At 42.0% G+C, this 18,282-nt stretch overlaps 1 protein-coding gene across 1 annotated transcript in view; it reads left to right on the top strand.

The window, feature by feature from the left end:
- GDAP1 (ganglioside induced differentiation associated protein 1) overlaps window positions 1-18,282 on the top strand; it is a 70,086-nt gene continuing 51,804 nt past the window's right edge. The window contains exon 1 of the mRNA XM_090282885.1: window positions 1-88. The gene's annotated coding sequence lies outside the window, so the exon portion shown is untranslated. The remainder of the gene's footprint in view (window positions 89-18,282) is intronic.

Genomic DNA, 18,282 nt, shown 5'->3' on the forward strand with positions numbered 1-18,282 from the left:
CATGAGCCAACAACCACTGGCAGTTTCTTTCCTCCAGTTCAAACCCAGCTAATAGAGACTGCCATTCTAGAAAACTTTGTAACAAAAGGTAAGCCGTTTTGAGTGTGATTCTCTAGTAACATGTTGGTGAGGATGTTGTACTTAGATTTTAACTTTTTTAAAATGAAAATGTGTTTAAAAATTATTAATGATTTAATTTTATTTACATATTAGAATTGATTATTGAGAATTTTTAATAAAAATTTACAAATGACACAAAGCTAATCTGCCAGTGTTTATTGTTTAAAAGATGTGATTCCAAGTGTGTAAAAAAGCACATACAGTTAAAGTTACTAGACTTATATGTTAAAAGGAGTATTACTAGCACCTTTATAATAAAGCATTAAAAAAGTTTAAGAAACTTGTCTACAATAAATATAGAAATTAAGAAATATGGTCAGAAGCTTTGCAGACAACATGAAGTCATCAGAGGAAGAAAATTCCAAAATGAATGTTTTTCAAAACTTTGAAGGCAGTCACTGTCAGATTCTTTACATGCATTAATTCACTTAAATCTCATAATAACCCATGGGGTTAGTACTAGTACAGGTGTAAGAAAAATAAGGGGTAAGACATTTATGAGCCCAAGATCATTCAAGGCAGATTTCAAACTCAAGTCTGTCTGGCTGTAGAGGTGGTTCTGTTTATTACCCTCCTGCTTTGGAGCAAGAGTGAGAGGGGTCAAACTCGAGGAGGAAGCTCTCTGGGTGGAGAGCAAGAAAGAGTGATAAAGATGACTTTTCTTATTTTTAAGAACAGCTTCCCAGATGAATGGTAATGCTACTGTCTAGCATTAAAGAAATGGAGGAAAAAGAGTAAATTACAGAGGTCGGGAAGACAGGAACATGTAGGAAACAATTATCTAGAAATCACCTTGGTGATTTTGCCAGTTTGATTCCAGACCACCTCAATAATGCGAGTATCACAATAAAGCAAGTCATATCTTTTTGCCATCAATTTTCTAAAAATGCAAAATCTGTGAAGTGCAATAAAATGAAACAAAACAAGGTCTGCCTATAAGTAATCCTCACTTTTCTCTCTGACAGCCATTGCTCAGTAGTGCCTCCTTTTGAGATTTGCACTATTAACTCAAGCCATGGGGCTAATCTTGTTGCCATCTTTTCAAGGTCACTTCCCTGTATTGATTGAGGACTAATGGTTTATGTACTCTTCCCGACATGCTGTCCCCTGCCACTTTTCTGGGCAGCTTTATCCTTCCCTCAAGCCTTTTGCAGTATCATGACCTTTATCATAAAGTCCTCAGACACAGCCTGGATCTTACCTGGGCCCTGATGTAAACCAGCACTTAAAACTGGACCTTGACAATCCCACTGTTTGACAACACTCTCTCATCTTTCCCACTCACTAAACAAATCATTGACTCATATCAAGGTCTCCACTCCTTTGATGCCCTCCCTGTCCTCATGGCTCAACCTACCCTGCCGAAATACCATATGAGTCATTTCTACCACACTGTCCTTTCCACATTGACCTCCTGGTACATTTGATCACCCAGCCCCCAATCCTAAGCCACCGTTTCTCACTCCCCACTCCTAAGAAGCTGCATTCTGGAGAAAATCATATCACTTACCAGTTGCCATTGCAAAACATGGGTGCAGACCTCAGATCTATCCCTCCACACAGCTCTGTAATCTCTTCCTGGGTGACTTCCAATGACTGCTCCAGGCTCCTCTCAACCCCAGTTCCTTCCCAATGAGCAGAGGCCTTGTTTTATTCTTCAGAGAGGAAAAGAGTCAACACATAAGGCCTTGTTTTATTCTTCAGAGAGGAAAAGAGTCAACACATGGGACACCTGCCATCTCTTTCGTCTCTTCAGAACTTAACATTAGTTCTTGTTTTCTTTTTCTCCCCACTCACCCCAACCCAGAGGAAAAGACGTCCTTTTCCTGCCCAAGTTCTGGGTCAGTTCCTTCTTTTGAATATGCTATAATTTCTTTCCTTCATTCATCAAATGTGCTCATGTGTCCTCCATGTGAAAACAGCCCTCATTTCTAGGTACAGTCAAGCCTTGTTTCTCGAAAATCTCCCATCTCGAATAATTCAGTTTTTGGCCAAGTTGTTCATGGAAAAAATGTCTTGGTTGTTGAACAAAACTTTGGTTCTTTTTTTTTTAAGTATATTTTATTGATTATGTTGTTACAGTAGTTCCAATTCTTTTCCCCTTTGCTCCCACCCCCCTTAGTTCATGTCCATGGGTCATGCATGTAAGTTCTTTGGCTTTACACTTTCCTATATTATTCTTAACTTCCCCCTGTCTATTTTGTACCAACCGATTATGCTTCTTAATCCCTGCACCATATCCCCATTTCTCCCCCTCCCCCCTCCTAGCTGATAGCCCTCCAAATGATCCCTATACCTATGATTCTGTCCCTATTCATGTTTGCTTAGTTGGATTTTGTTTTTATTTTTAGATTCAGTTGTTGATAGTTGTGAGTTTATTGTCATTTTAGTGTTCATAGTTTTGACTTTCTTTTTCTTAAGTAAGCCCTTTTGACATTTCATATAATAATGGCTTGAAGATGATTAACTCCTTTAGCTTTACCTTGTCTGGGAAGCACTTCATCTGCCCTTCCATTCTAAATGATAGCCTTGCTGGATAGAGTAATCCTGGTTGCAGGTTGCCTTTCATCACATTAAATACTGCTTGCCATTCCCTTCCTGCCTGCAAAGTGTCCTCTGAGAAATCAGCTGATAGTCCTTAGGCAGCCCCCTGTAGGCAAATCTTTGCCTCTCTCTTGCTGCCCCCAGGACTCTCTCTTTATCTTTCACCTTTGGCATCTCAATCATGAGGCGTCCTGGTGTGGTTCCCTCTGGGTCCAGCTTGCCCAGGACACACTGTGCTTCTCAGACTTGTATGTCCATTTCTTTCGCAAAATTTGGGAAGTTTTCCTCATTTTTTTCAACACTTGCTTCCTCTTTCTGCACTGGTTGACTTTTTTTCTTCCTTATGTTCCAAATCATTGATTTGAAGCCCAGTTTCCTTCCCTTCACCATTGGTTTTGTGTGGATTTTCCTTTGTTTCACTTAGCATCGCCTTCACTACTTCTCTTATGCGTTTGCTGTACTCATGCATATCTGTCAAGCCTATGAGCATCTTTATCACCAGTGTTTTGAATTCTGCATCTGTTAAGTTGTCTATCTCCTCATCTGTGAGGTTGGCTCTTTCCTCATCACTTAGTTCTCCCACTGGAACCTTGATTCGTTTCCCCTTTTGGGCCATACTTCTCTGTCTCCTCATTCTGACAGGCTCCAACGTTTGTTTGCCTCCATGTCCCAGGTAAAGCTGTCGCTCCTGTTATGTTGTAAGGGAAGGACCCTTAGGGATTCGTCAGTGCAGGGAAACCTGTTTGACCACGTTGTGATGCTCTTTGTGGGGGAGGGGTCCAAGAGGGAACAATGCCGCCCGCTCAGCACTCGCCGCTTTTCGCTGCTTTTCCAGGCACCTTTCCCACTTCTGCACTGGACTGGTGCCTCTCTAGCTGCTGCCCAACCTGTCGTTCCCAGAGTGGGTGTGTCTGCAGATGTTCTAGGGCCGTGGGGGCCCTTTAAACAAGTGGACTCTGCTGAGAGACTGGAAGTTTCTGCCTCTGCCCCAAGCCCCACTGGTCTGCATAGTCAGAAGCAATGAGCCTTGATTTTCCCCAGTGCTGGGACTGTGAGCTGCGAGGGCCAGTGAGGAGCTGGGAGCACTCCCTAGGTGTCCCAACTTTTTAAAACATGTGAGTACTCTTTCTGCCAGCCTGCCACTGCTGCCGCATCTGCTACTGCCACCACACTGCTTCCTCTCCACCCCGGCTCCGCCTCTCCTACCTGTCTGGATGAGTATTTCTTCTTTATATCTTTGTTTGCTAGACTTCCATGTAGTTTGGTTTTCTGGAACTCCTGGTTGTTCCGAGTTTTGAGGTAGTTTTATTCCTTCTTAGTTGTGGAGGGAGACACAGCGTGTCTCAAAACTTTGGTTCTTGACCCTACAACCGTTTCATGCTGATACCTGTATAATCAGTCACGTGGGTCTCAGGTGACAAAAGAGAGAATGCATGAATATGAGTATGATTCAGTTTTTGAAAAATTACTTCTCGAACAGTCTTCCAGAATGTTAAGTTCAACATCCAAGGGTCTACTATACTGCCTTTACCTCAAGTCTTCTGTGTCTTCCCTGAGAGATGCAGACCTTCTTGAAAGAGTATGTTACAGTTGAGTGTTTACCTAATATCACTCATTCTTGCGCCACTCAATTTGGGTGCTGTCCTCACTGGTGTTGCAGGAACACAGATCTCTGGGTAGGGGCATTCTCATGCCCCTCCACCCAGGTGTCGTCCCATGACCCAGGAGATGATGAGCGAATCTTGTCTCCGCCTTCAGCTTTAGGCTGTTGAGGCCACTGAGTCATGGAATCCTGGAAACAGTGAGTTCTGTTGTGTACTCCATCTGCCTCCTTATTAATAAAGTCTTAAAATGGAGCTGACATTGAGGATTAGTGTGTCTGCCTTGCTTCCTTGACAGGTGCTAGCTAAACCAGGAGTTACCCTGGCTGTATTTTACATATTAATGACACTTTGTAAGAATTCTTGCACTTGTAAAATTCTCCTGTTGTTGGCTGGAATGTCACACCCTTCTAGTAACTTTTGAAATCCTAATAAAAGGAGGCTGAGGCTTCCCGCTCTCTGCTGTTGGTCAGAGCGAGCCACAGTCCTCCGTTAGTTACTGGCCAATAATCCTGCTTGCTGGATTTATTTCAGCGTCCGAGATCATAATCAACATTTCAGGTGTAGTTGAGCTTGTCTAGCCTTGGGGGACCTCCTGGTTGACATATATAATTGCATCTCTTCAGTTCTTGTTCTGCTAGAGGCAGCTGCGAATTTGATACTTGTGAGCATGTTTCTCCCTCAGCTTCTGTAAAATCTGTACATCCCACCTCTCCTCTGCTTCTTCCTCACTTACTACTTCAGCTGGCTCATGTCCTGTGTAGTTTTCTCCTTATCTCTTTCTAGTCTCCTTAATTTTAGGCTATCTTTTGTGTTCTAGACATTAGCTTTGTGGTACCAGAATTTTGTATAATTGCTGGATATCTGCTAGCTTATCTGTACAACTAGGCAAGTCTACCTTCAGTGTGAGAAGTCTAATTTAGAACTAGTCTAATTACAATATAAAAACACCAGCTGAGCCTTATTTAAGTCTCAAGAGCAGTGCTTTGGTTTATTCCCATAACTTGTCCCTTGTGGCTCTCTCCCTACTCTTCCTAATGCACAGGACTGCTTATAGACTTAGACAGCATGTACCAATGATGAGGCTCACAGAGGATTTCAGGGAAGTTCTAATAATGAGAAACTAATGACTGATTAAAGGAGGCTTAAAAGAAGTAGTAAGCTTAAAGCACAGAGTGGGTTGCAGGTCTTATTGAAGACCTAACACCTGAAACCATAAAATGTGTGTGTGTGTGTGTGTGTGTGTGTGTGTGTGTGCGTGTGTGTGTGTGCATATGTGCACATGTATATATGATCACTGGGTTACATTTGGAGACAGAGAAGTGAGCCTCAGACCTTGCTCTTTAAGGATGTAAAACATCTCTAAAGAGGCAGGAGATAAAAAAGACCATGGGAGATGACTACAGTAGCAAGTAAGTGCCAATATTCCTGAGACTTCATAGGACAGAATGGTTTTGTGGGCTATTATGGTTGAAGCTGTTTGGGGGAATCATTGGCATATTGTTTGGCTTTGTGGATAAAGTGGAAAGGGCATCCTTACAGACATCTCTAAAGGACTGGTCTTGAGTTAAGAGAATCCTACAGAGGGAAGAAACGAGGGAATTCAAGTCTGTGACAGAAACAGAAGAGACCTCCAGGGACATGGGGAGACAAGATGACAATCTCATCTAACGATACACTACAAATCACAACCCTTTATTCTGAAGATATGAAAATACTGAGGCAACATTGTGTTTGAAAAAATACAACTTGGGAGTGACAAGGGAACATAAAAGTATATTTGGGAGTGTTGGTATTGAGATGGTAAAGGTTGTGAATATTGATGAGATAATCCTTTTCCGAAGAGTTGAATAAATAAAGGAGGCACACAATATTGCAGAAAACACCACTAATATGTAAACAGCTGCTAAATGATAACAGCTTAAAAGGAGAAGAAACGAAATCAATTAGTAAATAGTAGAAGAAATGTGAATTCTTACTGGGGAAGAAATGGTTCCAAGGGCTCTGGTAAGGGATTTGAAATAACAGCCAATGATAGAAAAGGTTTTCTTCTAAATGAGTGACATGGGGCATGTTCTGTCCTTGCCAGGGTTGCAGTCCCAGTCCATGTGTCACCTTAACAGCACACCTCAAAGCCCTTGTTGGGTTCTTCAGACACTGATTGCATTCCAGATAATGCTTAAATTCTTCCTCATTTCCTTACACACGCTCTTGCATTTTTGTCATCGCTTGCATATTCCACGGTTACTTTCATGTGACAAGTACTTTTTAAAGCTCATTGAGAAGTAGGAATACCCCATGGGGTGGCTTGCTCAGGTGCTGGAAGGAGAGTACTTATCAGACAGTCTCCAGCTGCTGTGACTTCAGCTCAGCTATGGTGTTCACATCAAGGCCACGCTTGCTCAGACCATCCCCTCCAAATAAGAGAAAAATTGTGACCTTGTGGCCTCCAGCACAAGAAAGGAACCAGGGCACCTGGCAGGTCTCTTGGATTCTGGAAGCAATTCATACTGCACTTAGAAACTGCTCCAGTCTATATGCTGAGTGACATGGAATGCAGGATGCCAGCCCTGAGAGGGTTCAGAGCAGGAAAGAGCTCCACAGTAGGCCCAGGCCATGCCCTAAGCAGCCCTGCCTCTTGGACCCTATGATTGGGCAGAGCCTTTGGTGTTGGTGTTTGGTGCTAGGGGTGAGAAAAACATAATATGAAGACCCTCACACTGAAGGTCTATGGGGATCTGAAGCAAGGCTGTGTCATCTGCAAAAGAGAATTCTATAGTTTTTGAGAAGCAGTTTCTGGTCAGTTACTTGACCTTACCAGTAAAGAAATGCTTGATCATAGGACTCCAAGTGACCATTCATCTAGAATTTCTCATTATGAGCTGGGTCTTGTTGAACCTGCCAAGACAAAGACAGACCAAGAAGCAGGCCATTGTGAGATCAACATAGTAGGTCAAGGATCAAGCTGAGCAAGATGAGAGGGCATAAGTAACCTGCAAGAAAAGGTGCCCACACCCCATGTCTCCTAGGGCTGCACTAATAAATACCCTTTCCCCAGCTCTCATAGTAGGAAGTTTAGGGCTTCATACCACCAGCTGAAGGAGGGAGAAAAGCTTGCCCTAGGTTTACACTGAGTTGGCCAAAAAGTTCATTTGTTCTTTTCTTTAAGATGGCTCTAGTAGCTCATAGTTGTCTTTAACTTCATAGATTGTATTGTTATAGCTGTGGTATCAGTGTGCATTAAAAAAGCTTATCAAAATTGGTGAATTTTTGTATAGCCATTTTCATATTGAAATTGGAAGAAAATGTGCAACATTTTCAGCATTTTATGCCTTGTTATTTCAAGAAAGGTAAAAATGCAACTGAAACACAAAAAAAGATTTGGGAAGTGTGTGGAGAAGGTGCTGTGACTGATTGAACATGTCAAAAGTGGTTTGTGAAGTTTTTTGCTGGAGATTTATCACTGGACAATGCTCCATGGTTGGGTAAAACAATTGAAGTTGATAGCAATCAAATCAAGACATTAATTGAGAACAATCAACATTATACCATGCTGGAGATAGCTGACATACTCAAAATATACAAATCAATAAACTTATTGGTGAAAATGAAACATGTGTCTTTTATTTTACAGGAAAAAAACTAAAAGGACCTTTTGACTAACATAATAGGTGGACAGGCTTGAGATATGGATGAAGCTGAAAATGAATGGGGGCTGCATTACAGCCACCTGGGTGGGAGGAGGTGGTAATCCGAGGGGGCAGAGCTGGGAGTGGTGAACTTGGTCATCTATTTTGTGTGAAAGGAAAAGTGGCCTGAAGGGGGAATATCCATAGATTTCTGGACAATGGCCAACAGCCTCGCCATCTTGTCAGAGGCCTGCAAGGGACAGGACTAGAAGACTAGAGACATGGAGGTATAGGGTGGAGACCTGTGGATGAATATATGGGAATTTGCGATGCATGTGAGGAGTTTTGTGCAGCATGTCAATGGCTCCTGTGGAAGAGAAAAACCCAAGTAGACAACAGGACTCAGCCAGGTGATGGCAGCCACTCTTCCTCATCAGCCAGCCCAGCCCAGAAACAAGAGTCACATGAACTAGTGGCCTTTGTGGCAGAGATGGAGGTTATACATGGCCCAACAGAAAGGACTCCCATTCATCAAGGCCAATTTAGCTACTACCATTTCTGTCCAGTCTGCCAGTAACAGACACTACTCCTTGAGAATTCCAATCAACTACTTGGTGGCAAATAGACTATGCTGGGCCTCTTCCAGTTTGGAATAGCCAGTGTCCTCTCTAGGATCAGACCCCTATTCTGGATATAGGTTTGCCTTTTCTGCCCATGGAACCCCAGTCCATGTCACCAGTGTCCAGGGTTTTATGGAATGCCTGAACCACAAATATAAAATTTCATGCAACAAAGTCCAACCAGGGGACCCACTTCACAGTGAAGGAGGTGAAAAGTGAACTTTGATCATGGCTCTTATTACATTTTGTGTTACTACATCCCTCTATTATCTATGAGCAGCCAGCCTTGCAGGGTGTGGGAATGAATGGTCTCCTAAAGGCACAGTTTGCAGGTAATAATCATCAAACCCAGAGTGTGACCTTCAGGATGCAGTTTATTCACTAAATCAGACTTCTGGGTAGCATGATGTTCCCAGTAAGAAGAATGTATAGGTCTAAGAACTAATTGGTGGAAGCAAGAGCACCCCACTTAGCATCACAGCCAAATGACCAGCTCCGGGCTCTGCAGGGTTTCCAGTGGACCTCACTCCTGCAAGTGGACAAAGTGATAGTCCTGTTGAACTGCAAATTCTGGCTGCTGCATGGCAGTTCCATAGACTCTTGTGCTCAGGGATCAGCAGATGAGAAGAGGAATCGCTGTACTGGCAGGAATAATTGATCCTGGTGATCAGGAAGAGGTTTTTGTACAACAGGGACAGAAAGAAATGTACAAAACTCAGGTGATCCATTGGGTGCTTCCTAGTTTTCCACAGACCCCTTGTAGCTATAAATGCATGCATGCAGCAACCCCACTCTGAGAAGGGCTGAGACCCTCTAGGAATGAGGTTTGGGTCACACCACCAGGAAAATCACCAGACCCTGCTGCTATGATAGCTTGGAGTGAGGGGAATTAAGGATGGAGAGAAGAGGCAGAAGATAAGCATTTACAGCTCCATGACCAACTGCAGAGACAGGGTTCCTAGTTGTCTTATCAATTTTACTTTTCTAAGCTTTCTCTCAAGAGGAGGGGCTGATAGGAGCTGCTCCCCAAATGTGTGAAGAAATCACTCTTTGGAATGGAAGGGGAAGATGGATCAGCCATGGCTATGCACTGCTCAGATCTCCCTTCAAGATAACTTGCTGCAAGCGGGGAAATGGGTGAACTTTATTGAGCAGCTGTAGCTTTGGGTCCCGGCAGAGTCTGAGTTGAGGCCATGCTCCGCATGAACTATCTCCAGTCAACAGCTGCTTTGTGACTTAAAGGTTCTCCCCACCTACTTCTGCTTCTTCTGGCTTATATCCTTTACATGTGTTCCCCTCATAATCCTTTTGTATGTCTAATTCTGTCCTGGCATCTGCTTTTTGGAGGCCCTGAACTGATACATCCAGTGATCTTTTAAAAATATACACACATATATACATATACATTTACAGATGGGCCTTGGTCATAGATAAATGAATATCTGATTCAGAACTTAATAAAATTGAATTGAAATTTAGATTTCATGATTCTCAAAAAAGAAGGAAAACTTTCTATGTACTCACACAAAAAAATCCCCAAAATCTATTAGCTAGAAAAAAGCAAGATACAGACCAATATATGTAATATGCTGTATTTGTATGTATGTAAAAAATTATAAAGATACAAAGAAAAATATAAGAGGCATGTTGGCAATGCTTGTTTTGATTTATTTTTATTTTAAACCTTGAAATTGTACTAATTAATAATTAAATTGAAAGGTAAATTTTCAGCATCTTAGCATGTCAGTTTATTTTTCTATTTACATAGCACCTAGTTCATTGTTATTGTTTGGTACAAAAATACCCATACAGCTAGAACTATTCACACACTAAATTTGCAGCACAAATCAAAACACTGTGGAAGAATTATACAGATAGACAAAATGGAAATTTACTGGTTTAGACACTGAATTGAATTGAATGGAGAGGTGGATGGATGGATTTTTCTGGGTTTAATAATTAGTACATAATGATAATTTTTGTGAATATTCAGAGGCATTTCAGGGCTTTTAGTGTACCTAAAATATTCCTCTTTTTGCTTCCTAATGTTTGAGTTCACAAATCATTAATGGATAAGTATCATTTTTTTAATTTTAATTTTTTTTCAATTACAGTTGAGATTCAATATTCTATTACTTTCAGGTGTATAGCATAGTGGTTAGATGTTATTATTTTAAAAATCAATACTTTATATGGGACTGAATGTAACTACCAGTTGGCATATGAGTCAGCAACATGGGTACAACAGTGTGTGAACCTCATGAATTTTAGGACCCTCGAAAACTGTGTGTTCAGACTGGAAAAACTGCCTGGGTCATCCAGATGGCATGAGTGACTTTGGACTCACCAAATGATTGAGTAATTCATCAACTGTCTGCCTGACTGTGACAGAGTGGACATTTAGGAACCTCCAGCTCTATACTAGTGTGTCAGTCCTGCTGTGTTTGCTGCTCTGAAGAGTTTTGCTACTTCTAGGAAGAAGTATGCACCGCCATTTCCTTCTTTGACATTTTCTTCTCTAACAATTCAGATCCATATTAAGTATTCCTTTAGGACTGATACTTTATCAAAGTACAGGTGAGAATCCCTTGGTAAGTATTTTCAAAAGATGCTTATCTAGGCTACATCCTCCCTTAGAAATATCTCCAAGACAGACCCCATCACATACATTCTGAGAGCCTCCCCAGCAATCCCAAGTGTTTCTCTGATGAAGAATCATTTCAGTAGGACAATTTCTAAAACTCCCCTGATGACAATCATCATGGGCACTTGTTAAATATACATATGTCCCGGTCACTCCCTTGATGAATTCTGATTCAATAGGTTTGAGATGGACTCAGGAATCTTGTTTTCAATAATTACTCTGAGTCTCATGTGGACTATGTTAAAGTCCACAAACTGATAAAATAAATTCAAAGTTGCCTGATATTAGTGATCCTAATATGAGTTCATTTTTCATGCATGAATTCTCTCCCAAAGTTCTTTGATAATTATTAATAATATCCTCCTCATCTTTTTAAAAACAAATTTCAAAAGTACTACATAAGAGCATGCTTCCTAAGGATGAGTGTACAATAGATAGTGATACAAAATTAAACAAGCCATGAATGGGATGACCTTGAAATCTAGAACTTAACAAAAATCTGATAACTCAAGATGAGCTGATAAACATGTAAGGTCTCTGTTGCTTGCCCAGCATATCTGGAGTGTGGACTCAGGGGGGTGTGCTGTCTTTAGGGATCTCTGGCCTGAAAGGTTGGTCTCCTTTCCCCAAGGCACAGGGCCTGGGCTAAGCTCAGAAGAGCTTATGGTTGCCACACAGCAAAGTACCCTGAGCCCCAGCTCCTACAATTTCCAGCTAGTTTAGAATTGTAGCCTTGATCCTGCTGGCAAGTTACACATGCCCCTGGACTGGCTGAGCACTGTGGCAGCTAGACTGGCCTGCCCCCTGCTCCTGATTATTGGCTCCTGGATTAGCCAGTTTTTCTGTCTATCACTCCTGGGGATTTAGAGCAGTGTTGAGATAGGAAGGACTTACAGTTGAACACGCAGGAAGGGAATGTGTTCAAATGATCCTGAGACACCCCCCCACTTCCATATTTAAAATAATAATTATGTCAGATGAAAAAAATAAATGTTTCTTTTCTATTATTTTGAGCAAATGGTTTGTTGACTGCTGAACTGTATACATCATAAGAGCTCTTCTGTCCAAGTAAAATTTGAATTTTGCTAAGAATCATACTGTATAATTAGTATAATCATACTGATTATAGAATTATATTTGTCTTTGATTAATGTCTCTGAGACAGTATACAAGGACTGTTTCAACTGGTGATTCTCATTCATCTCAAAGGCCACATATTACTTTCCCTCAAAACATATCATTCTTTTGTATTGTTCTGTGATAATGAAATCCATTAATTAAAAGACTTTAAAATGTTAGAAAAAGCCTTACCCCTTCTTTATAGCTATTTTAGTGATGTGGATGTAATCTTCAGATTTTTATTTTGTTCAGTTACTCAATGTAGATATAGTGGATGCTTTCTACATGGGATGCTCTCTAATGGGTATGAAGTCATTAGTTATTTGCCCTCATGGAATGTACAGTCCTCTGGGTTGGGGAAGATACATACTAAATCATGGAAAATTGCTGTGCTATTTAAGAAAAAGTATTACGATGAAAATAGTATCAAGAGAAACTTTCATTTAAATTGCAAGGCCAGGAAATGCATCTCCATCCATCCATCTATCCATCTACCCATCCTTCCGACAGATATTGCTCTGATGTCTCTCTAACAGAGTGACATTTAAGCTTATTTCTGAAGGATGAGTAGGAGATATCTGGGAAGGTAGGAGATCAGCTGGACAGGAGGAAACAACTCCAAGCTAGAAAAGAGCTTCACACACAGAAGGAATGAAAACAGGCCAATGTGCTCAGGCTCACTGAGCAAGAGAGAGGATCTTGATGAGACATGATAGTGGGGAGGAAGGCAGGGACCAGGGCCTATTTGTAAACTTATTCTAAGAGCTTAGTAAGAAATAATGACCCTTCAGTCACTTCCCCATAACTAGTATAGGAAGAGACAGGAAAAGAGGAAGAAGGGTAGTTCTGGAAAGAATATATGAAAAGGGTGCTAAGTGCAACCTCTCCCTGCTGATTCTGACACAAAATCTGAAGAAAGTACAGTGTTTTTCAAACTTGAGGAATGCACCAATAGCTTTTGAAGGAAAACAAAAATTTATCCAGACTTCTTTCCCATGGTCATTTAAATAATTTTGATTTAATTTGAATATATAATTGTTTATGTGTAGTTAAATATGTAAACTATAAAAGAAGGTATACCTCTATACTTAAAGTTTATTTACAACATAAACTCAACATACATTGAAAAAAAGTAATACTTAAATTAACAAACTGAATTTAATATGACAGATGATGTTTGGATAAAATGAAATCTCTGCTTACATTTTAAAAAGTATGGCACTGCCCATGGAGACACACCTTCCCTGATTCAGCACATGCTAATGCCTTGAGAACTCCTCTGTGGATTGATTAGGAAGCCTTTCCTTATATAGGGAGCTGGCACCATTTGGCTATTACTTGATGGAGATGTATCATTTCAATAGTAGGTCTGCCTCTCTTATCATTAGTCAGAAACAATTACAGTAGAATGACTCAGTTCCAAAATATGGTTTCAGGGCTACCATAAACACAAGGTAGCCCTGAAACCAAGTCACTGTCCACAAGATGGAACATCTAGAGAGTTATTGACCCCTTAGAATATGTGGGCAAACCCCCATGGACATGGGGCTTCTGTTTGGACAACAATTATAAATATGAGAGTGGATTATTCTCAGAGACTGATGAGGAGAAAAAAGGGAAACTATGCCTTTCCACATAGAGCCACAGGGACAGGATAAATCGTTCCTTCTAACATTCTAAAAAGGGATTCTTGGAATGGAAGGTTAGGTAGGGTCAAGAGGGATCATTAAGATTTGAGTATACGGAGAGGCCAACTTGGGCATGGTCACAAGACTCTGTGGTTTCTGCTTATGGGACTTAGGACAGACAAGATTACAAAGAGGCCACTGAAAAGTCTCTACCTCCCTGGTCATGTGGCTGAAAAAGGCTTACAATGCTACCAGCCTCCCAAATCAGGGGTACAAACCAACCCACTGGAGTGCGGGAAGAAAATATTCCGGGCCCTGGAAAGCTGAGCCAGCCATGCCCTCAGGCACGTAAAAAACAGCTCCCAAAGAAGTGTGAGTGGGGCTCTGTAAAACAGGGAGCTCTCAATAGTTTGTACAGTTTACCAAGTGCACAGAGTGGCCAGTAAGAGAAATGCGCATTTCCTGACAAGACAGAAAATGATGTTGTCTACAATTGTGAATTGATTATAACTTTTATGAAATGTCAACTAAAGTTAAGTTTTACTGTTCCAAAGTGTCCCATGTCTTCCTGTCCACCAGCGAGGTCCATCACTTCAGGGAGAGGGGCAGAAAAGGTACAAAGGAGTAAACTTGAAACTTCAAACTCGAAATTAATTTTTTGCTTTAGGAGAAATGATATACAAGAGAGCAAGGTTAATATTTGTAAGATTCAGTCTTTGCTGGGAGAAATAAAATGATTTATGGGATTGCCAAAAGCCATGAACTGAAGATTCGAGTAGAGGGTTTGCACTGTGAACTGTAGGTAAGGAAGGATGTGGGATGAGATATCAGAGTGGTTGGGAGAGGTTGATGAGGGAGGAAAATTCCCAAGTATACTGGGAATCTGAGTGCAGAAGAGTCATATTTCTGTGCTGGACATCTGCAGAGGGGGATGTAAGCAGCCTCATCAGATAATTAGAATGAACACAGGACAGCTATGTCAGGACAGAGGGATGTGTGGAGTACATAGGCAGATAGAGCCTGAGATGGCCATATAGTGAGCACTGATGCGCTACCTGGGTCCCCTTCTGGATCCAGCACTTGCTCCCACAACCACTGTGAGTACTGGCAGCCGAGCCCTTCTCCAGATTGTGCCCTTAGCCAAAAAAAGGCCTCCTAGCCCAAGGTCATGTGAACTTCTGGAGCAACCCATGTCCAATAATTGCACATTGCAGGGGTGGGGGATATAAAGGTCCACCCACCTTGCCTCACCTGAACAACAGCTCCAGAGCAACCTGTACAATCAGCTTCTTCATGACTGCAGGGAAATTCTAAATTCTCCACCCTGCTGGCTCTCTTCACGTTCTTACAGGTGTTGTTCTGGAGAACATTTGCCTGTTTTCTGTGGAAGATGAGATGACAGGCCTCCTCAATGTCCCTAGCTCTGGAGTTGGGTGTTGAAACTGGGAGGAAACCTGAGAGGAGTCCTCCTGACCCGACATAGATCAGAATTAGGAGATGGTGGGCTGTCCGTGGGTTGTGTGGTGTGGCAAGAGGTAAGGCTTTGAGTAGATGTCACAAAGGCATGGATGGACCATGTGGCTGAATTTCAGAGGATCAATTAGAGCCAAGTCTGAGTCAGCATTGCTGGGGAGGGGCAGATGGCCACACACCAACTATGTCTGACTATGCTGGGAGACCAGCCACAAGTGATCTCAGATATGAACCCTTCAGCACATGCAGAAAGCCCAGAGATTAAATACCAAGGATCCAGCTGGACAAGACACCTCAGGGAGGTCAGTGAGGACCAGAGGCTGGTTATTACACCAGATATCTTGCTCCCGAATTCAGATAACTACTAAGTCCACCAGATCCATCCCCCATCATCCTTCCTACGATCAGAGGGAGAGAGAAGGGAGACTGAATATTGACCCCAATGAGGTCTGTATTATACAGGAGGTGGCTAAGTTACTATGAAAGGAACAAAACTGGGAACAGAAATATGCAACCAAAAAGAGGGAAGAAAGAAAAAAAACACAAACCAGTTGCAGCAAAAAACAAACCCAAACAAACAAAAAAACAACAACAATCATATATGGGATATATATTTATAAATATCACTTTCTTAACACTAAGAACCAGGCCTTATTAGAAGGGTTTTAATTTAAGTAGTTTTATAGTTCATGGATTTTTTTAGGTGAAAATTAGCCAAGCTGCCAGCTAGCTGATAGTGCATGCTAAATGCAACCATGGTTACTGAAAAGTTATTTCCCCAGCAGGCAGCCAAAAACATCCGAATCTGAAGCACAATTTCCGTGTCCCATCATTTTAAGAGTGAACAGACACGCCAAAGATGCACCACAACTGATCCCAAGGGAAGGTGCTAGACTGAAGTGAAGTTCACATCTCTGCTCTGACACAGAACAAGGCTTCTGTTTCAGCCTTTTAATCTTCCTAACTGCGTTTGTATATAGTTTCCTCATGTAATTCTCACAATAGCCCCATGAGGGAGTCACTGTAATCACCCTAATTTTAGAGAGGGCATGGAGACCTAACAAGGCCCAAGGCTGGGCCATGGCTGAGCAGGGATTTGAAGCTGGGCAGCTGGCTCCAGAGCCTCTCATGCTGTCTCTGCAACACACTGCCTCCTGACATGCGGCTTCTGTGTACATTACAAATGGGATTTGCTTTAGGGTGCACGGAATCTGGAGTCATTTTAGCCAAGCTAGACATGTAAGTATTGCTAAGTGCATACAGTTACCCAGGTAAGTACAGACAAGGAGGGACTGAGACCTATAGTGGCTGTTGGGTAGGGGTAAGTGGTAAAGCCAGAATCACTCCCATTTGATGTATCATGTAAAGCACGTGGTAATTAGTTATGTGCCTAAGGCCTTTTCAGGAGCAGTCACCTGTGCCCTGTATCATTGTATCCTTAATAGGACTTTCTGCAGCTTGTCACTGAGTCTCTTTCACGTCACAGAAGAGGAGTGTCTGAGTAAGGAAGAATGAAGGGACAGAGGCAAGTGAAACATCTTTATGGGCCAGTGACATTGGGATACTCACAACACTCAGCATTTGCCAAATTTCCAAGCTGTGATTATCAGGGTGTTTTTTTTTTCCCCCTCTTTACCCATTTTTTCCCTCAGCAAAGCTACCAATTGCTGTGTATGATAATAGTGGGGTGCTAATAGCACACATTTCAAATCAGGACAGCAGAATTTAAATTTTAATGCCATACAGAAAATCGATATGAGAATATTTAAGAACTGCTCATTTTAACTTTCCTCCTGGTAGAATCTATTTGTATCTCTCGTTTTAGCCTTACAGACTTGGAGGGGGTGGTGAAAGATGAACGGCCAGTGCTCAGCCACAAGGGGAGAAAAACGTCATTCAGCCACCAGAATAGCAACAGCAATAAATATGGTCATGGAGCTCTTCTGCTGAGGCCGAAACAACAGGCAGGATCACATTTGTGTCACCCAGCAGGCCTCTTGGCTACAGAGGCTGGCTCAGGGGTTTGGAGGAAGCACGTACAAAAGTTGACGCTGACAGAGAGGACATGCTTGATTTTGGAGCTGTGACTTCGCATGCAGAGCTGGGGGCTGCTCAGCACCTTCTGGTCACAGAGAAATACATCTTAAATCAGCTTTTGGGACAGCTGGCTCAGGGCTCCTGAGAGCTGAGCTGAGAACTTCCCTGCATGTCTGCCTGAGAATTTGATGTTAGTTGCAGCTGCCGCAGCCATCAAGGCACATGCATAATGGGAAGGTGAAAAAGAGGCTCTTTGCAATTACCAGTTATTTAAAGAGGTCCCATCGATTTTAGCCCCTTCACGGTACAGAATCAATACCTTTGCCCCAGGAGATGCTGGATGAAGGGGTGTCTCTCTCCCTTCAAAACTCCTCAAGTCTCCCTTGCAGCCCAAGTCACCGAACTCTAACTATTTCTGGGACTTACAGGGCTTCATCTTCTGTCCCTTTTGCTATGTATTTCAATTTTACCTAAGGTGTGGTCACATCTCTAGGTGGCTGTGATTTTGCTATGCTTACATTCTTTGCCATGTGGAATTGGCAGGAATGGGCTTTCACCTTTACATAACTTGCACACAGCAGCAGTGGTTGGGGGTGAAAAGTTTTTAAGTCAATATATGTCCCTGATTTTCTCCTGTGTTTTGGAAATGAAAACATCACCTGAATCTGACCAGTTTCCCTTTTCCTGTTAAATGCCCCTACTCTAAAAGAATAGAATTTCTTATAAAGCCAGTGTCCTTCTCTCCATGATCTTCATGGATAAAGGCTCTTTCCAATCAGTCTCCAATGCCATGCAAGAAGTCACTGGAAACAGGTTCATGGTGGCCACATGCCACTTGTTTCTCTCCTGTAGTTGTAACAGGTACGA

Source organism: Furipterus horrens, unplaced genomic scaffold (genome assembly GCF_987537825.1).
Source record: "Furipterus horrens unplaced genomic scaffold, mFurHor1.1.pri manual_scaffold_7, whole genome shotgun sequence".
Taxonomy (NCBI): Eukaryota; Metazoa; Chordata; class Mammalia; order Chiroptera; family Furipteridae; genus Furipterus; species Furipterus horrens.